Raw genomic sequence first — 12,169 nt, 5'->3', positions numbered from 1 at the left:
GTGCAAAATAACTTATTTTGATGATCAGAGGTCTTGGCCTCTTGACATATACCCTGAAAATAATAGAGGTTGTATGTATATGTGTCCTACATAAATCTGACAGCAAACATGGCCACTGCTTTTGAATTCTCTTTTCCCACAGATTTCTGTGAATTTTGCCACTTTGAAATAATGTGATGAATAATCTCAGTAACCAAAAATCATTATCCAGGAATGTTTCTTGTGAGTAAGCTGATTTATTCTGATTCACTATATCCCTTTTAGTAGATTTTATACCCTTTTGGGAAGTCTAACAGAAACCAAAGCATTTAAAATGCTGGGATGGGACCATTTCTATTACAATAGGCCAGATGATCAGATATATTTCTCCAAGCCCTTCTTGACCTTGAGTATATTAGAGGGTACTGTACTTCATTCCTGATACATTTTGGTTTCCATGTTGGCATTGAGATCTGGGTTTCCTTTCCTTTTCTTTTCTTTTTTGAGACAAAGTCTTACTCTGTCGCTAAAGCTGGAATGCAGTGGCATGATCTCAGCTCTGCACTCCAGCTTGCACTCGGCTCTGCATTGTAGCCTCTGCTTCCTGAGTTCAAGTGATTCTCCTGCCTCAGCCTCCTGAGTAGCTAGGATTACAAGCATGCACCACCATACCCAGCTAATTTTTGTATTTTTAGTACAGACAGGGTTTCATCACATTGGTCAGGCTGGTCTTAAGCACCTGACCTCAAGTGATCTGCCTGCCTGGGCCTCCCAAAGTGCTGGGATTATAGGTGTGAGCCACCATGCCCAGCTGAGTTCCAGGTTTTCTGAGTTTGGATGGTGGATATTTGGACCGTCCCATTCCCAGTCCCATTCTAAGTAAAGGGAAATGCTGGGCTGCTGCTTTTTCTGAAAGCCCTGGTTTGGGGCCTGCATTCACATTGGTTCTCAGTCTGGTCAGATGCAATGTTCTTGAGAGGTGGGGACCTAATGGTTATCAGAATAGTAGTCAATAGAGGAAACAGTTGAATTAAATATGCAATTAAAAGGATACATGACCAGGCATAGTGGTGTGTGCCTATAGTCCCAGCCACTCAGGAGGCCAACAAAGGAGAATAGTTTGAGCCAAGGAAATTGAGGCTACAGTGAGCTATGATCATACCACTGTACTCCACCCTGGGTGACACAGCAAGACCCTGTCTCAAAAAAAAAAAAACAAAAAAAGGAAACATAATTTCTTTTGTTTTTTTTTGGGGGGGGGAGGAAGGCAGGAAGGGAGGGAAGAAGGATGGTAGAGAGGAAGGAAGGAAGGAAGGGAGGAAGCGGGGAGGGAGGGAGGGAGAGAGGGAAGGGAAGGAAGGAAATCAAGCAATGAGACATTGCCGACCTGGATCTAGAGGTTTACAAGTCGATTTCTTTTTTTTTTGAGAGAAGGAAAGAAAAAAAAAAATAAGTAAAGGAGAAGAAGAAAGAGGAAGAGAAAGAGGGAGAGTAAATGGAAATATTGCTTTATTTTGAAAAAAATTGGGTATTAATAATGGCCAATCAATGTTTCATTTAAACTTATGGGTAGGTGTGATGTGGTATTGACAAGGATGTATATTTTGTGTATTTGAAGTGGAGAGCTCTATAAATATTTATTAAGTTTATTTGTTCTGGATCTGAGTTCGAGTCCTTGATATCCTTATTAATTTTCTGTCTCATTGAATCTAAGTCTCCTATCTGGGTGTTAGGATCGTTAGCTCTTGTTGTTGCATTGATCCTTTTACCACTATATCTTTGTTGCTTTAAAATCTATTTTATCCGATATGAGAATTGCAACTCCTGCTTTTTATTTATTATTTATTTTTGCTCTCCATTTGGTTGGTAAATCTTTCTCCATTCCTTTGTTTTGAGTCTTTGTGTATCCTTGCATGTGAAACAGGTCTGGATATAACATGCCGTTGGGTTTTGGCTGTGTCTTTTGATTGGGGGATTTAGTCAATTTATATTTAGGGTTACTGCCATTTGATGTTGACCGGCTGTTTTATCCATTCATTGGTGTAAATTCTTCTTTATGTTGGTGCTCTTTACTTTTTGGTGTATTTTTAGAAAGGCTAATACTAGTTGTTTCTTTCTGTGTGTAATGCTTCTTTCAGAAGCTCTTGTAAAGCAGGCCTGGTGGTAATAAAATCTCTGAGTTCTTGCTTGTTCATAAAAGATTTTATTTTTCCTTCAGTTGTGAAGCTTAGTTTGGCGGGATATGAAATTCTGGGCTGAAGGTTCTGTTCTTTGAGGATGTTGAATATTGGCCCCCACTCTCTTCTGGCTTGTAGAGTTTCTGCCGAGAGATCTGCTGTAAGTCTGATAGGCTTGCCTTTGTGGGTAACCTGACCTCTCTCTCTGGCTGCCCTTAGTATTTTCTCCTTCGTTTCAACCCTGGTGAATCTAACGGTTATGTGCCTTGGGGCTGCTCTTCTTGAGGAATTCTCTGTATTACCTGGGGTTGAATGTTGACCTGCTTTGCTAGTTTAGGAAAATTTTTCTGAATAATATCCTGAAGGGTATTTTCCAGCTTGGATTCATTCTCCCTGTCACATTCAGGTACACCTATCAAATGTAAATTTGGTCTTTTCACATAGTCCCACATTTCTTGGAGACTGCTCATTCCTTTTTATCCTTTTTTCTCTAATCTTTTCTTCGCGTTTTATTTCATTAAGTTGGACTTTGACCTCTGATATCCCTTCTTCTGCTTGAACAATTCAAGTGTTTAAACCTGTGCGTACTTCTCGGAGTTCCTGTATTGTATTCTTCAGTTCCATTATTTCACTCATACTCCTCTCTAAGTTGTCTATTCTCAATAGGATTTCATCAAACTTTTTTTTCAAAGTTCCTAGTTTCTTTACGTTGGGCTACAACATGTTCTTTTAACTCACCGAAGTTTGTTATTATCCATTCCTTGAAGAGTGATTCTGTCATCAGGATGCGCTTGTTCTCCATCAGTTTTAACGCCGCTGCTCTGGCCCTGGGAACTAACAATCTGGATGTCCACTCAAGAGACCTAATCTGAAAGTTGGTAATTTCAAAGACGACAGGAGGATAAATTTACAATGACGGGAAGAAACCAGCGTAAAAAAGCTGAGAATACTCAAAGTCAGAACACCTCTCCCTCTAAAGATGATCACAGTTCCACATCAACAATGGAACAAGGCTTGAAGGAAACATAATTTCTAATAATAATAATAAAATTCAAAAAAGAGGTAGAATTAAATTGTATTTCGGGACATATATGCAGCATAGAAAAAACCGAATAGTAAATTTGCTGGAAAAACATATGCATGAATTATTTTTAAAAAGAAAATAGAAGCAAAATGTAGAAAAATGATTATTTCAGGGTGAGGAGAGGCACACGGGGGCTTCAAAGATTTTGCTACTATTCTATTTCCAAAGCTAGGTGGTCAACTGAGTGTTTTTTGTATTCGTCTCTTTAAAACTGTGTATATAAACTACCTACACTTTTCTGTGTGTATTTTATCACTTAATTTTTTTAAAAATAAGATAATATATCAATTCAGGAGAATTTCTTCTAAAGTAGTTAAGCAAATATTTGATTTATTAAGAGAATCTCTTTCCCTGAAAATGAATGTTTTTTTGGATAAACATATAAATTTACCCTCTTGATCTTAAAGCTTGAAACTTATACTTGTCTTATCTGAGTTCCTTCCTCAGGAAACCCACCTTCAGGCCTCCAGGATAGTATCAAGAAACTAAAACTTAGCCTCCAGACAATGAGATACCAGACTTCTCATTCATCATGATTCCTGTTTACCAACTCCTCTTCCTTACCATTCCCTAATTCCTGTTTTCCCACATGCAGTTACATTTCTTTCCTGCTATACATACCCCTAATTTTAGTCAGAAAGATGGGTTTGAGACTGATCTCCCATTTTCTTTGAAGCATGTGAATAAAGCTTTCTTCCCTGGCAATGCTTGCTGTCTCAGTGACTGATGTTTGTGTGGCAAGCAGCAAGACCTAGACTGAACCCCTGGCATTTTAGTAACAGATTTTGGTTTCCCGACTAGGAACATGTTGTTTGTGACTCAGCTGCCACAGCCTGGGAGAGTTTCAGAAGCCCTCCTGAGCAGCTGCCTGACCCTTTTGTGACCAGAGGTGGGTCACAGTGTCACTCTCTTTTTCTCTCTCTCTTTCTGGCCCTGTTGCTGCCAGCCTCAACTGCATTCCTGATTGCCTAGGAAGAACAGCCTTTGACATTTCACATCTGGGCTGGGCACGGTGGCTCACGCCTATAATCCCAGCACTTTGGGAGGCCGAGGCGGGTGGATCACAAGGTCAGGAGATCGAGACCATCCTGGTCAACGAGGTGAAACCCCATCTCTACTAAAAATACAAAAATTACCTGGGCATGGTGGTGCATGCCTGTAATCCCAGCTACTCGGGAGAGTGAGGCTGGAGAATTGCTTGAACCCAGAAGGCGGAGGTTGCGGTGAGCTGAGATTGTGCCATTGCACTCCAGTCTGGGTAACAACAGCGAAACTCCGTCTCAAAAAAAAAAAAAAAGAAATTTCACATCTGTGCCCAGACAAGAGAGTGTCTTTTGTGAGTACAAGACAGCAGGATCTGCTCCTCTCAATATGGGGAATTCCAAAGGCATTTCCATTTGCAGATTGAAAAAACCCAGCCAGTTGAGAGAGGAAAGCACTCAGAACCATTTTAGTCTGGACACTCTTGGGGCTTGTTTGTTGCTTCAGGAGTTGGATTGTGTTTTGGTAGTTGTGTGTGTGCGTCGATATGGGAAATCAGAATTTGATAAACTGATATTCTTGTGTAATTTGTTTGGCCCTAATACTCTTTGGGATCTGGAGAATTTTGGCCTCTCCGTAGGTCTCATTTTGCTTTTGAACAGGAAAGCAGGATGGAGTTTCAGGCATCATGTCTTTTATGCTGCTGTTCTAAGCAAGGTCAGGCTTGATTAGTGCGTGATTTTCTTCTGTGGTGCTGTTTGACTTCAGCGTTGTTTGGAGTTTTAAAGGTCTCCCAGTTTGGACTTTAAAAATAAAACTGCCATGAAAACTGCTTTATTCCAAATTTTGGTTCACAGCCTTCATTGGATTACCTATCAGGGCAAACAAAGTTTAGCTATGTGAATGTGTTCATAAACCAGTGAGTTTGTATTGCTATCTTATAGCTAAAGATCCAAGGTAGAAGTAACTGGATCTTTGTTTATATAGATCTGTTTATATGTATGTACATTTATTATGTTGTATCTTGTGCCTACTAAATTGGCTTATAAATAAGAGTATTCATAAATTATGTACATAAGTCTAAGCAATTTTCAAGTTCATGTAACTTAAGTAAATCATTAATAAACAAGCTGGCTTTTAAGTTATTGACAAGATTGGTGGGGGACGCAGTGGCTCACACCTGTAATCCTAGTACTTTGGGGGGCCAAGGCGGGCAGATTGCCAGAACTCAGGAGTTTGAGACCACCCTGGACAACATGGTGAAACCCTGTATCTACTAAAAATACAAAAATTAGCCAGGTGTGGTGGCAGGCACCAATAGTCTCAGCTACTCAGGAAGCTGAGGCAGGAGAATTGCTTGAACCCGGGAGGCAGAGGTTGCAGTGAGCTGAGATTGTGCCACTGCACTCCAGCCTGGACAACACAGTGAGACTCCATCTCCAAAATAAAATAAAATAATTGGCAAGATAAAAATAGAAATGTCTTCAGAATTATCAGCATACATTTTTGTCTGGGTTTTATATTGGTCTCTGCTAGATATTTTGAGGTGTCAGAGCTTGGAACAGAAGGTTATAAAACTGTAAACCCTAACCCAAGATGGATTAAAAATAAATGAATAAATAAATAAACCATAAACCCAGCCAAAACCAAAATGATCTTTGTTTGTTTGATTTTTTTAAATAAAGAAGACCAATTTAATGCTGTTGGTTTAATGAAAACAGCTGAATCTTCTGAGTTATTGATGAAAATACCTATGTATTTAACTTTAAAGTTCTTACTTAGGTGAACACCTAATAGGTACAGGGTATTAAAATGGTTAACATGGAAATAATGACTAGTCTTGCCTAATATCTCAGTTCTCTTAAGTAATCTAGAGAAACTGCCAAAAGTGAATGAAATGTAAATGGAATAAATACTATGAGTATTTCTGTAACGTAAAATATTGACATTACTTTGGGTGCTCATTGGACGTTTGGGTCATTTCCAATTAAGAAAGGGTTATGATATGGGAAAGTATGTTTCTAAAAACTATGGAATAGTTCTCATCAGTAAAGTATTGATATCTGATGGTAGTTTGAGATTTCTGGCTCCCTTTGTTTTCACTAAACTACAAGAACAAGCTGGGCACAGTGGCTCACACCTGTAATCCCACAATTTTGGGAGGCCAAGGTGGGCAGACCACTTGAGGTCTGGAGTTTGAGACCAATCTGGCCAATGTGGTGAAACCCCATTGCTACTAAAAACACAAAAATTGAATGTAAATGGCCTAAATTCTCCACTTAGAAGATATGGAACTCCAGAATGGGTAAGAACTCCCCAAGCAACTATCTGTTGCCTCCAGGAGACTCACTTAACACATAAAGTAAGGGGGTGGAAAAAGGCATTTCATGCAAATGGACACCAAAAGCAAGCAGGAGTAGCTATTCTTGTATCAGACAAAACAAACTTTAAAGCAACAGCAATTAAAAGAGACATAGAAGGACTTTATATAATAGTAAAAGGCCTTGTCCAACAGGAAAATATCACAATTCTAAACATATATGCACCTAACACTGGAGATTCCAAATTTATAAAACAATTACTAAAAGACCTAAGAAATGAGACAGACAGCAAAACAATAATAGTGGGGGACTTCAGTACTCCTCTGACAGCACTAGACAGGTCATCAAGACAGAAAGCCAACAAAGAAACAATGGATTTAAACTATATCTTGGAACAAATGGACTTAACAGATATATACAGAACTTTTCATTCTACAACCACAGAATACACATTCTATTCAACAGCACATAGAACTTTCTCTAAGAACAGACCATATGATAGGCCATAAAGCAAGCCTCAATAAATTTAAGAAAATTGAAATGACATCAAGTATTCTCTCAGACCATAGTGGAATAAAACTGGAAATCAACTCTAAAAGGATTTCCAAACCATGTAAATACATGGAAATTAAATAACCTGCCTCTGAATGAGCATTGGGTCAAAAATGAAATCAATATGAAAATTTAAAAATTATTTGAACTGAACGACAGTAATGACACAACCTATCAAAATCTCTGGGATAATAGCAAAAGCAGTGCTAAGAGGAAAATTCATAGCCCTAAACACCTACATCGAAAAGACAGCTAGGCATGGTGGTTCACGCCTGTAATCACACTTTGGGAGGCTGAGGCAGGCAGATCATCTGAAGTGAGGAGTTCAAAGCCAGCCTGGCCAACGTGGTGAAATCTAATCTCTACTAAAAACACAAAAATTAGCCAGGCATGGTGGTGGATGCCTGTAATCCCAGCTACTTGGGAGGCCGAGGCAGGAGAATCTCTTGAACCCAGGAGGCAGAAGTTGCAGTGAGCCAAGACCATGCCATTGCACTCCAGCCTGGGCAGCAAGAATGGAACTCCAGCTCAAAAAGAAAGACTGAAAGAGCACAAACTGACATTTTAAGGTCACACCTCAGGAACTAGAGAACAATTACAAACCAAACCCAAACCCAGCAGCAGAAAGGAAATAACCAAGATCAGAGCAGAACTAAATGAAACTGAAACAAACAAAAACAAAACAAACGATAAGTAAAACAAAAATCTGGTTCTTTGTAAAGACAAATAAAATTGACAGACCCTTAGCAAGATTAGCCAATAAGAGAGAAAATCCAAATAACCTCATTAAGAAATGAAACAGGAGATATTGCAACTGACACCACTGAAATACAAAAGATCATTCAAGGCTACTTTGAACACCTTTATGCACATAAAGTAGAAAACCTAGAAGAGATGGATAAATTCCTAGAAAAAACAACCCTTCTAGCTTAAATCAGGAAGAATTAGATACCCTGGAGAGACCAATAACAAGCAGCGAGATTGAAATGGTAATTTGAAAATTGCTAATAAAAAAAAGTCCAGGACACTGGGTGTGGGGCTCATGCCTGTAATCCCAGCACTTTGAGTGGCCAAGGCAGGCAGATAATTTGAGGTCAGGAGTTCAAGACCAGCGTGGCCAACATGGCGAAACCCTGTCTCTACTAAAAATACAAAAATTATTCAGCTGTGGTGGCACAGGCCTGTAGTCCCAGCAGCTTGGGAGGCTGAGGCAGGAGAATCATATGAACCCAGGAGGTGGAGGTTGCAGTGAGCTGAGATTGTCCCACTGCACTCCAGCCTGAGCGACAGAGTGAGACTTCATCTTAAAAAAAAAAAAAAAAAAAAGTTCAGGACCAGATTGATTCACAGCAGAATTCTGCCAGACATTCAAAGAAGAACTAGAAGAATTGGTACCAATCCTTTTGCACTATTGCACAAGATGGAGACAGAAAGAACTCTCCCTAATTTATTCTACGAAGCTAGCCTTACCCTAAAATACAAAAACCAAGAAAGGACAACCAAAAGAGAAAACTACAGACTGATACCCTTGATAAACATAGATGCTAAAATCCTCAACAAAATACTAGCTAACTGAATCCAACAACATATCAAAAAGATAATTCACCATGATCAAGTGGATTTCATACCAGGGATTCAGGGATGGTTTAACATATACAAGTCAATAAATGTGATACACCACATAAACAGAATTAAAAACAAATATCACATGATCACCTCAATAGATGCAGAAAAAGCATTTGATAAAATCCAGCATCGCTTTATGATTAAAACTCTCAGCGAAACTGGCATACAAGGGACATACCTCAATGTAATAAAAGCCATCTATGCCAAACCCACAGCCAACATAATACTGAATGAGGAAAAGTTGAAAGCATTCCCTCTGAGAACTGGAACAAGACAAGGATGCTCACTCTCACCACTCCTCTTCAATACTGGAAGGCCTAGCCAGAGAAATCAGACAAGACAAAGAAATAAAGGGCATCCAAATCAGTAAAGAGGAAGTCAAACTGTCACTGTTTGCTGGCTAATTGATTGTTTGCCTTGAAAACCCTAAGGATTTCTCCAGAAAGCACCTAGAACTGATACAAGAATTCAGCAAGTTTCCAGATACAAGATTAATGTACACAAATCAGTAACTCTTCTACATGCCAACAGCAACCAAGCATACAATCAAATCAAGAACTCAACCCCTTTTACAATAGCTGCAAAATAAATAAATAAATAAATATTTTTAAAAACTTAGGAATATACCTAACCAAGGAGGTGAAAGACCTCTACAAGGAAACTACAAAACACTGCTGAAAGAAATCATAGATGACACAAACAAATGGAAACACATCCCATGCTCAAAGATGGGTAGAATCAATATTGTAAAAATGACCACACTGCCAAAATCAATCTACAAATTCACTGCAATCCTATCAAAATACCATGACCATTCTTCACAGAATTAGAAAAAACAATTCTAAAATTCATATTGAACCAAAAAAGAGCCCACATAGCCAAAGCAAGACTAAGCAAAAGAACAAATCTGGAGGCAGTACACTCCTGATTTCAAACTATACTATAAGGCCATAGTCACCAAAACAGCATGGTACTGGTATAAAAATTGGCACTTACACCAGTGAAATAGAATAGAGAACCCAGAAATAAACCCACATACTTAAGCCAACTGATCTTTATAAAGTGGGGAAAGGACACCCTTTTCAACAAATCGTGCTGGGATAATTGGCTAGCAACATGTAGGAGAATTAATCTGGATCCTTATGTGTCAGCTTATACAAAAATCAACTGAAGATTGATTAAGACCTTAAATCTAAGACCTGAAACTCTAAAAATTCTAGAAAATAACATTGGAAAAGCCCTTCTTGACATTGGCTTAGGCAAGGATTTCATGACCAATAACCCAAAAGCATATACAATAAAAACAAAGATAAATATTGGGATTTAATTAAACTAAAGAGCTTTTACACAGCAAAAGGAACAGTCAGCAGAGTGAACAGACAACTCACAGAGTGGGAGAAAATCTTGACAATCTATACATCTGACAAAAGACTAATATCCAGAATCTACAACAAACTCAAACAAATCAGTAAGAAAAACCCAAACAATCCCATCAAAAAGGCTAAGGACATGAATAGACAATTCTCAAAGGAATATATACAAATAGCCAACATATGAAAAAATGCTCAGTATCACTACTGGTCACAGAAATGCAAATCAAAACCACAATTCGATACCACCTTACTCCTACAAGAATGGCCATAATCAAAAAACTGTAGATGTTGGCATGGATGCAGTGAACAGAGGACACTTCCTCACTGCTGGCGAGAATGTAAACTAGTAGAAAACACTATGGAAAAGAGTGTGGAGTTTGAACTAAAAGTAGAAATACCATTTGATTGTGGAATCCTACTACAGGGTATCTACCCAGAGGAAAATAAGTCATTATACAAAAAAAGATACTTTCACACGCATGTTTATAGCAGTACAATTCACAATTGCATATGGAACCAATCCACATGCCCATCAATCAACAAGTGGATAAAGAAACTATGGTATATTTACACACTGGAATACTTACTCAGCCATAAAAAGAAGTGAATTAATGGCATTTGTAGTGAGCTGGATGAGATTGGAGACTATTTTTCTAAGTGAAGTAACTCATGGAAAACCAAACATTGTATGTCTTCACTGATAATATGGGAGCTAAGCTATGAGGACGCAAAGGCATAAGAATGATACAATATATGTGCACTTGGCTCTAATCTTGGGCAACATAAAAAAAAAAGAATGATACAATGGACTTTGGGGACTTTGAGGGAAGAGTGGGAGAGGGGTGAGGGATAAAAGACTACAAATATGGTGCAGTGTATACTTCTCAGGTGATGGGTGCACCAAAATCTCACAAATCACCACATAATCAAAATCACCATGTAACCAAATACCACCTGTACCCCAATAACTTATGGAAAATTTTGTTTAAAGTAAAAATAATAAATAAATAAAACATGTTCCTTTAGTTCAGTGGCTGTTTGTCTCAGCCATACATTAGAATAACCTGAGAGGTTTTAGAAACGAGTGGCCTGTAACCAGTGTACACTGGGACTCTAGCAGGGTTCCACCTGCTAGACATCTTTACTTAATTAGTCTTGGCTGGAGTCCAGGCATTTAAATTTTTTTAAAGTTTCCTACATGAGGCTGGGGCCTCATGCCTGTAATCCAAGCACTTTGGGAGGCTGAGGTGGACAGATCACCTGAGGTCGGGAGTTCAAGACCAGCCTGACCAACATGGAGAAATCCTGTCTCTAATAAAAATACAAAATTAGCTGGGCATGGTGGTGCATGCCTGTAATCCCAGCTACTCAGGAGGCTGAGGCAGGACAATCACTTGAACCTGGGAGGTGGAGGTTGCATGAGTCAAGATCACGCCATTGCACTCCAACCTGGGCAACAAGAGCAAAAGTCCTTATCAGAAAAAAAAAAAAAAAAAAAAAAAAAGCTTCCTACATGAACTGAATGTGTATCCAGGGTTAAGAACCATTGCATCTTAAGAATAAAATATTTCAAGCCTGGGCAACATAGTGAGACTCATCTCTACTAAAAAATAAAAATTAAGTTGGGTGTAGTTTCCCACGCCTGTAAGTCCATCTATTCAGAAGCCTGAGGGGGGAAGACCCAAGAGTCCCGGGCTGTAATGAGCAGTGTTTGCGCCACTGTATTCCAGCCTGGGTGACAGAGTGAGACCTTGTCTTAAAAAAACAATAACATGTTTTAGCTGTAACATTTTATACCTTAGAAGTGAATTGATTTTTAGTCAGATTTCTTTCCTTTCTATTTCTTTTTATGCTGCTTTTGTATCCTTTAAGACACTGAGCAAGATTCCAGTTACAAAATATGTTCTTACTACATTCTGATTGAAGTGAATTCATTAAAAAACAAAGTAATTTATTTCTTTTTTTTTTTTTAACCTTATGTATAGTTTTTTGTTTTTTTTTTTTTTTTGAGATGATGTTTCACTCTTGTTGCCCAGGCTGGAGTGCAATGGCATGATCTTGGCTCACTGCAGTCTC

This window comes from Callithrix jacchus, chromosome 8 (assembly GCF_049354715.1).
Source record: "Callithrix jacchus isolate 240 chromosome 8, calJac240_pri, whole genome shotgun sequence".
Taxonomy (NCBI): Eukaryota; Metazoa; Chordata; class Mammalia; order Primates; family Cebidae; genus Callithrix; species Callithrix jacchus.
The sequence above is the reverse complement of the archived record's forward strand: the minus strand, read 5'-3'. Positions refer to the sequence as shown.